Source organism: Rutidosis leptorrhynchoides, chromosome 5 (assembly GCF_046630445.1).
Source record: "Rutidosis leptorrhynchoides isolate AG116_Rl617_1_P2 chromosome 5, CSIRO_AGI_Rlap_v1, whole genome shotgun sequence".
Classification (NCBI taxonomy): domain Eukaryota; kingdom Viridiplantae; phylum Streptophyta; class Magnoliopsida; order Asterales; family Asteraceae; genus Rutidosis; species Rutidosis leptorrhynchoides.
In genome coordinates, this window is record NC_092337.1 from 195,005,048 (window position 1) to 195,014,893 (window position 9,846).

A 9,846-nucleotide genomic window follows, 5' to 3' on the forward strand; every position below is an offset into this window, starting at 1 on the left:
CTTTTCTAGCTTCAAACATAGCCGCAGTACAGGCTGCGCTACATACCAACAATAACCTTGGATCTAGCAGTACAGGAAATCGTGTAGGATGCACCTACAAAGAATTCACTGCCTGCAAACCTTTGAAATTTGATGGAACCGAAGGACCGATCGGATTAAAACGGTAGACCGAGAAGGTCGAATCGGTGTTTGCCATAAGTAAGTGTACCGAAGAGGACAAATTGAAGTACGCTACGCATACCTTCACAGGTTCTGCGTTAACATGATGGAATAGCTATCTAGAGCAAGTGGGACAAGACGATGCGTACGCACTACCGTGGTCAGCATTCAAGCACTTGATGAACGAGAAGTACCGTCCCAGAACCGAGGTCAATAAGCTCAAGACAGAACTTAGAGGGTTACGAACCCAAGGATTTGATATTACCACGTACGAAAGACGATTCACAGAATTGTGCCTATTGTGTCCGGGAGCATTCGAAGATGAGGAAGAGAAGATCGACGCATTTGTGAAAGGATTACCGGAAAGAATCCAAGAAGATATAAGTTCACACGAGCCCGCCTCTATACAACAGGCATGTAGAATGGCTCACAAACTAGTGAACCAGATTGAAGAAAGAATTAAAGAACAGACTGCTGAAGAGGCCAATGTGAAGCAAGTCAAAAGAAAGTGGGAGGAAAACGGTGATAAGAATCACCAATACAACAACAACAGCAATTACAACAATAATCGCAACAATTATCCCAACAATCGCAACATCAATCGCAACTACAACAAACGGCCCAACAACAACAACAACAACAACAGCAACTACAACAATCATCCCAACAACAATAATAACCGCAACAACAACAACAATCAGAAGCAGCTATGCCAAAGGTGTGAAAAGTATCACTTGGGGTTCTGCACCAAATTTTGCAACAAGTGTAAAAGAAATGGTCATAGCGCGGCGAAGTGTGAGGTCTACGGACCAGGGGTTAATAGAACGAAAGGAACAAATGGTGTCGGAACGAGTAATGGCGGAGCAAGTAGTGTCGGAGCAAGTTATGCCAATGTAGTTTGTTATAAATGTGGAAAACCGGGCCACATTATTAGAAATTGCCCGAACCAGGAGAACACGAATGGACAAGGCCGCGGAAGAGTTTTCAATATTAATGCGGCAGAGGCACAGGAAGACCCGGAGCTTGTTACGGGTACGTTTCTTATTGACAATAAATCTGCTTACGTTTTATTTGATTCGGGTGCGGATAGAAGCTATATGAGTAGAGATTTTTGTGCTAAATTAAGTTGTCCATTGATGCCTTTGGATAGTAAATTTTTACTCGAATTAGCAAATGGTAAATTAATTTCAGCAGATAATATATGTCGGAATCGAGAAATTAAACTGGTTAGCAAAACATTTAAGATTGATTTGATACCAGTAGAGTTAGGGAGTTTTGATGTGATAATCGGTATGGACTGGTTGAAAGAAGTGAAAGCAGAGATCATCTATTACAAAAATGCAATCCGCATTATACGAGAAAAAGGAAAACCCTTAATGGTGTACGGAGAAAAGGGCAACACGAAGCTACATCTTATTAGTAATTTGAAGGCACAAAAACTAATAAGAAAAGGTTGCTATGATGTTCTAGCACACGTCGAGAAAGTACAAACTGAAGAAAAGAGCATCAATGATGTTCCCATTGCAAAAGAATTTCCCGATGTATTTCTGAAAGAATTACCGGGATTACCCCCACATCGATCCGTTGAATTTCAAATAGATCTTGTACCAGGAGCTGCACCAATAGCTCGTGCTCCTTACAGACTCGCACCCAGCGAGATGAAAGAACTGCAAAGCCAATTACAAGAACTTTTAGAGCGTGGTTTCATTCGACCAAGCACATCACCGTGGGGAGCTCCTGTTTTGTTTGTCAAGAAGAAAGATGGTACATTCAGGTTGTGTATCGACTACCGAGAGTTGAACAAACTTACCATCAAGAACCGCTACCCACTACCGAGAATCGACGACTTATTTGATCAACTACAAGGCTCGTCTGTTTATTCAAAGATTGACTTACGTTCCGGGTATCATCAAATGCGGGTGAAAGAAGATGATATTCAAAAGACTGCTTTCAGAACACGTTACGGTCATTACGAGTTTATGGTCATGCCGTTTGGTTTAACTAATGCACCAGCTGTGTTCATGGACCTTATGAACCGAGTGTGTGGACCATACCTTGACAAGTTTGTCATTGTTTTCATTGATGACATACTTATTTACTCAAAGAATGACCAAGAATACGGTGAACATTTGAGAAAGGTGTTAGAAGTATTGAGGAAGGAAGAATTGTACGCTAAGTTTTCAAAGTGTGCATTTTTGTTGGAAGAAGTTCAATTCCTCGGTCACATAGTGAACAAAGAAGGTATTAAGGTGGATCCGGCAAAGATAGAAACTGTTGAAAAGTGGGAAACCCCAAAAACTTCGAAACACATACCCCAGTTTTTAGGACTAGCTGGTTACTACAGAAGGTTCATCCAAGACTTTTCCAGAATAGCAAAACCCTTGACTGCATTAACGCATAAAGGGAAGAAATTTGAATGGAATGATGAACAAGAGAAAGCGTTTCAGTTATTGAAGAAAAAGCTAACTACGGCACCTATATTGTCATTGCCTGAAGGGAATGATGATTTTGTGATTTATTGTGATGCATCAAAGCAAGGTCTCGGTTGTGTATTAATGCAACGAACGAAGGTGATTGCTTATGCGTCTAGACAATTGAAGATTCACGAACAAAATTATACGACGCATGATTTGGAATTAGGCGCGGTTGTTTTTGCATTAAAGACTTGGAGGCACTACTTATATGGGGTCAAAAGTATTATATATACCAACCACAAAAGTCTTCAACACATATTTAATCAGAAACAACTGAATATGAGACAGCGTAGGTGGATTGAATTATTGAATGATTACGACTTTGAGATTCGTTACCACCCGGGGAAGGCAAATGTGGTAGCCGATGCTTTGAGCAGGAAGGACAGAGAACCCATTCGAGTAAAATCTATGAATATAATGATTCATAATAACCTTACTACTCAAATAAAGGAGGCGCAACAAGGAGTTTTAAAAGAGGGAAATTTAAAGGATGAAATACCCAAAGGATTGGAGAAGCATCTTAATATTCGGGAAGACGGAACCCGGTATAGGGCTGAAAGGATTTGGGTACCAAAATTTGGAGATATGAGAGAAATGGTACTTAGAGAAGCTCATAAAACCAGATACTCAATACATCCTGGAACGGGGAAGATGTACAAGGATCTCAAGAAATATTTTTGGTGGCCGGGTATGAAAGCCGATGTTGCTAAATACGTAGGAGAATGTTTGACGTGTTCTAAGGTCAAAGCTGAGCATCAGAAACCATCAGGTCTACTTCAACAACCCGAAATCCCGGAATGGAAATGGGAAAACATTACCATGGATTTCATCACTAAATTGCCAAGGACTGCAAGTGGTTTTGATACTATTTGGGTAATAGTTGATCGTCTCACCAAATTAGCACACTTCCTGCCAATAAGAGAAGATGACAAGATGGAAAAGTTAGCACGACTGTATTTGAAGGAAGTCGTCTCCAGACATGGAATACCAATCTCTATTATCTCTGATAGGGATGGAAGATTTATTTCAAGATTCTGGCAGACATTACAGTAAGCATTAGGAACTCGTCTAGACATGAGTACTGCCTATCATCTACAAACTGATGGGCAGAGCGAAAGGACGATACAAATGCTTGAAGACATGCTACGAGCATGTGTTATTGATTTTGGAAACAGTTGGGATCGACATCTACCGTTAGCAGAATTTTCCTACAACAACAGCTACCATTCAAGCATTGAGATGGCACCGTTTGAAGCACTTTATGGTAGAAAGTGCAGGTCTCCGATTTGTTGGAGTGAAGTGGGGGATAGACAGATTACGGGTCCGGAGATTATACAAGAAACTACCGAGAAGATCATCCAAATTCAACAACGGTTGAAAACCGCCCAAAGTCGACAAAAGAGCTACGCTGACATTAAAAGAAAAGATATAGAATTTGAAATTGGAGAGATGGTCATGCTTAAAGTTGCACCTTGGAAAGGCGTTGTTCGATTTGGTAAACGAGGGAAATTAAATACAAGGTATATTGGACCATTCAAAATTATTGATCGTGTCGGACCAGTAGCTTACCGACTTGAGTTACCTCAACAACTCGCGGCTGTACATAACACTTTCCACGTCTCGAATTTGAAGAAATGTTTTGCTAAAGAAGATCTCACTATTCCGTTAGATGAAATCCAAATCAACGAAAAACTTCAATTCATCGAAGAACCCGTCGAAATAATGGATCGTGAGGTTAAAAGACTTAAGCAAAACAAGATACCAATTGTTAAGGTTCGATGGAATGCTCGTAGAGGACCTGAGTTCACCTGGGAGCGTGAAGATCAGATGAAGAAGAAATACCCGCATCTATTTCCAGATGATTCGTCAACACCTTCAACAGCTTAAAATTTCGGGACGAAATTTATTTAACGGGTAGGTACTGTAGTGACCCGAACTTTTCCATGTTTATATATATATTAATTAAGATTGATATTTACATGATTAAATGTTTCCAACATGTTAAGCAATCAAACTTGTTAAGACTTGATTAATTGAAATATGTTTCATATAGACAATTGACCACCCAAGTTGACCGGTGATTCACGAACGTTAAAACTTGTAAAAACTATACGATGACATATATATGGTTATATATATAGTTAACATGTTTTTATTATAAGTATGTATCTCATTAGGTATTTTAACAATGAGTTATATACATAAAAATGAGACTATTAATTTAAGAAACTCGAAAACGATATATATAACGATTATCGTTATAACAACGTCTTACTAGGTACATATGAATCATATTAAGATATTGATACACTTGGTTAATTATGTTAAATGATAAGTAAATATATTATTAAGTGTATTACCAATGAAATACATATGTAAAAATAAGACTACTAACTTAATGATTTCGAAACGAGACATATATGAAACGATTATCGTTGTAACGACATTTAACTGTATATACATCATACTAAGATATATTATATATTATAATATCATGATAAGATAATAATTTAACATCTCATTTGTTATAATAAACAATGGGTTAACAACATTCAACAAGATCGTTAACCTAAAGGTTTCAAAACAACATTTACATGTAACGACTAACGATGACTTAACGACTCAGTTAAAATGTATATACATGTAGTGTTTTAATATGTATTCATACACTTCTGAAAGACTTCAAGACACTTATCAAAATACTTCTACTTAACAAAAATGCTTACAATTACATCCTCGTTCAGTTTCATCAACAATTCTACTCGTATGCACCCGTATTCGTACTCGTACAATACACAGCTTTTAGATGTATGTACTATTGGTACATACACTCCAATGATCAGCTCTTATCAGCCCATGTGAGTCACCTAACACATGTGGGAACCATCATTTGGCAACTAGCATGAAATATCTCATAAAATTACAAAAATATGAGTAATCATTCATGACTTATTTACATGAAAACAAAATTACATATCCTTTATATCTAATCCATACACCAACGACCAAAAACACCTACAAACACTTTCATTCTTCAATTTTCTTCATCTAATTGATCTCTCTCAAGTTCTATCTTCAAGTTCTAAGTGTTCTTCATATATTTTACAAGTTCTAGTTACATAAAATCAAGAATACTTTCAAGTTTGCTAGCTCGCTTCCAATCTTGTAAGGTGATCATCCAACCTCAAGAAATCTTTGTTTCTTACAGTAGGTTATCATTCTAATACAAGGTAATAATCATATTCAAACTTTGGTTCAATTTCTATAACTATAACAATCTTATTTCAAGTGATGATCTTACTTGAACTTGTTTTCGTGTCATGATTCTGCTTCAAGAACTTCGAGCCGTCCAAGGATCCGTTGAAGCTAGATCCATTTTTCTCTTTTCCAGTAGGTTTATCCAAGGAACTTAAGGTAGTAATGATGTTCATAACATCATTCGATTCATACATATAAAGCTATCTTATTCGAAGGTTTAAACTTGTAATCACTAGAACATAGTTTAGTTAATTCTAAACTTGTTCGCAAACAAAAGTTAATCCTTCTAACTTGACTTTTAAAATCAACTAAACACATGTTCTATATCTATATGATATGCTAACTTAATGATTTAAAACCTGGAAACACGAAAAACACCGTAAAACCGGATTTACGCCGTCGTAGTAACACCGCGGGCTTTTTGGGTTAGTTAATTAAAAACTATGATAAACTTTGATTTAAAAGTTGTTATTCTTAGAAAATTATTTTTATTATGAACATGAAACTATATCCAAAAATTATGGTTAAACTCAAAGTGGAAGTATGTTTTCTAAAATGGTCATCTAGACGTCGTTCTTTCGACTGAAATGACTACCTTTACAAAAATGACTTGTAACTTATTTTTCCGACTATAAACCTATACTTTTTCTGTTTAGATTCATAAAATATAGTTCAATATAAAACCATAGCAATTTGATTCACTCAAAACGGATTTAAAATGAAGAAGTTATGGGTAAAACAAGATTGGATAATTTTTCTCATTTTAACTACGTGAAAATTGGTAACAAATCTATTCCAACCATAACTTAATCAACTTGTATTGTATATTATGTAATCTTGAGATACCATAGACACGTATACAATGTTTTGACCTATCATGTCGACACATCTATATATATTTCGGAACAACCATAGACACTCTATATGTGAATGTTGGAGTTAGCTATACAGGGTTGAGGTTGATTCCAAAATATATATAGTTTGAGTTGTGATAAATACTGAGATACGTATACACTGGGTCGTGGATTGATTCAAGATAATATTTATTGATTTATTTCTGTACATCTAACTGTGGACAACTAGTTGTAGGTTACTAACGAGGACAGCTGACTTAATAAACTTAAAACATCAAAATATATTAAAAGTGTTGTAAATATATTTTGAACATACTTTGATATATATGTATATATTGTTATAGGTTCGTGAATCAACCAGTGGCCAAGTCTTACTTCCCGACGAAGTAAAAATCTGTGAAAGTGAGTTATAGTCCCACTTTTAAAATCTAATATTTTTGGGATGATAATACATGCAGGTTTTATAAATGATTTACAAAATAGACACAAGTACGTGAAACTACATTCTATGGTTGAATTATCGAAATCGAATATGCCCCTTTTTATTAAGTCTGGTAATCTAAGAATTAGGGAACAGACACCCTAATTGACGCGAATCCTAAAGATAGATCTATTGGGCCTAACAAACCCCATCCAAAGTACCGGATGCTTTAGTACTTCGAAATTTATATCATATCCGAAGGATGTCCCGGAATGATGGGGATATTCTTATATATGCATCTTGTTAATGTCGGTTACAAGGTGTTCACCATATGAATGATTTTTATCTCTATGTATGGGATGTGTATTGAAATATGAAATCTTGTGGTCTATTATTATGATTTGATATATATAGGTTAAACCTATAACTCACCAACATTTTTGTTGACGTTTTAAGCATGTTTATTCTCAGGTGATTATTAAGAGCTTCCGCTGTCGCATACTTAAATAAGGACGAGATTTGGAGTCCATGCTTGTATGATATTGTGTAAAAACTGCATTCAAGAAACTTATTTTGTTGTAACATATTTGTATTGTAAACCATTATGTAATGGTCGTGTGTAAACAGGATATTTTAGATTATCATTATTTGATAATCTACGTAAAGTTTTTTTTTAAACCTTTATCTATGAAATAAAGGTTATGGTTTGTTTTAAAAATGAATGCAGTCTTTGAAAAACGTCTCATATAGAGGTCAAAACCTCGCAACGAAATCAATTAATATGGAACGTTTTTAATCAATAAGAACGGGACATTTCATGTATGCCCCCACGCTCGCACATACGTGCCATATAGAACCAAGCTCCATGCGCATCATTTCCAAGTAAGCTTCGCGTACGATGGTTCGGTCGTATACGTTGATTGGTGTACGTCGATTCAACGCATACAATTACGAATCAGCATATACGGCTACGATTTAGCGCACACGAAATTGGCGCATTGAAGCAGGCACATGAAGTTTAGCGCTACATGAAGTTCAGTGCCGCATGAAGTTTAGCGCATGAAGGCTAGCGCAACCGAAAGGATTTTGGCCTACTGCTATAACTAGCTTGATGGACCACTTTGTACAATCTATTTCCATGCTCTAATTGATGTTTTGTAACTTTGCATATGCGCATCATAGGTTCCGCCCTAACCTTAGAACCGCACAATTTTATTTCAAATACCACTTCGAATACGACCTTTTGAGTGGCTTGGTGAAAATGAGTCATGGGAAATCAGACGACGACACTAGGTGTGGATATGGCTTTGCAAGGTGATATTGCTCAAAATATACATATTTATCTTAGCAATATCCCCCTACTTTCGTGACATTTCGATACGGTTTGTGTTGATTAGTGAGCGGTTTGTGGTATTTAGTTATTTCGGGACAAAAGTGGTCTAAAAGTTCATATTTATGCTAAGGAATTAACCCTTGGGCCAAAGGAATGAACCAAGTGAAGTTTTAGAGTGAAAATGATGTTCCAGGGTCAAAAGCGGTGCTTCTAAGGTCAAAAGCGGCGCCCTTATGTGCTAAAACGTGGGTTAAAAAGATCAGTAACCAAAAGCGCCGTTCCAGCACAAAAAGCGTCGCTCCTATGTGCCAAAAGCGTAGCTCCTACCCAAAAGCACCGCTCCTGTTCCAAAAGCGCTGCTCCTGTTCCAAAAGCGCCGCTCCTTGCGCTGATTCAGTCAAAAAATTTAGCCGACCTATAAAAGCAAATTTGGGGTTTTTGAGTGAGGGAGTTGTTTCCTTAGGCCGTTTTGGAGCCCTAAAAGGGTTCCAATCATGATTTCATTAAGATCAAAGCCTAATTTCATATTCCAAGTCAAAGATTAGTGAAGCTAGATGCTAGATCACATCATCCATTCTCCATTTTGTAATTTCCTTTCCATTTTAGCACTTGTTCTTATTTTCTCTACTTGTAATGATGAATGCTTTAGTTTTAATTGATTTTGTTCTTGTTTATCTTATGATTATAGCTTAGATCTTCTTCTCTTTATCATTTTAGGTTATAATCTCCACTTTACTTTACTCATTTTGCACTAATTAGTTGTAATCTTTGTTTTTTTTTCATCTAGCTTTGAACTAATTACTTGTAATCACTCAAGATGATGTTTATTGATATTTTTATGCTTATTTCTAGTGTAATCTTTGCTATGTTTGGCTAAATCACTTGTGTTTGCTTTTCTATGAATCTCTAATGCATAAGATATGCCCTTAATCTATTGAATAATGTTGTTTGAATGAATTACATGATCATGTGTTGTTGAGTTAGCTAAAGATCCATTGCTGTGAGTTTGTTTTAGGCTTGACTTTGATTACATATGTTGAGTAGCTCTCTTAGTGATTTGAGAAGTGAATCAATGTATGCTTCAACACCTTAGGTGATCTAGACAACTAGCTTAGGAATTGCAAGTGATTGTGTTCTTGATCTAGGTTGGTTTTTAATTGGCCTTTAGTCAACATAGTATTGCTGATTATCTTAAGTGATTTCGATAGTTCGTGGTCTTAAGTGATTTCAACCCAAGCTCAATCTCAATGACCAAATCATGTTTAACTCGATCTTAGGATATAATGCTTATGTGAATTCGCGGAGTGTTATTTGATTTGAGATTTAGTAGTAATGCTAAACATTCAA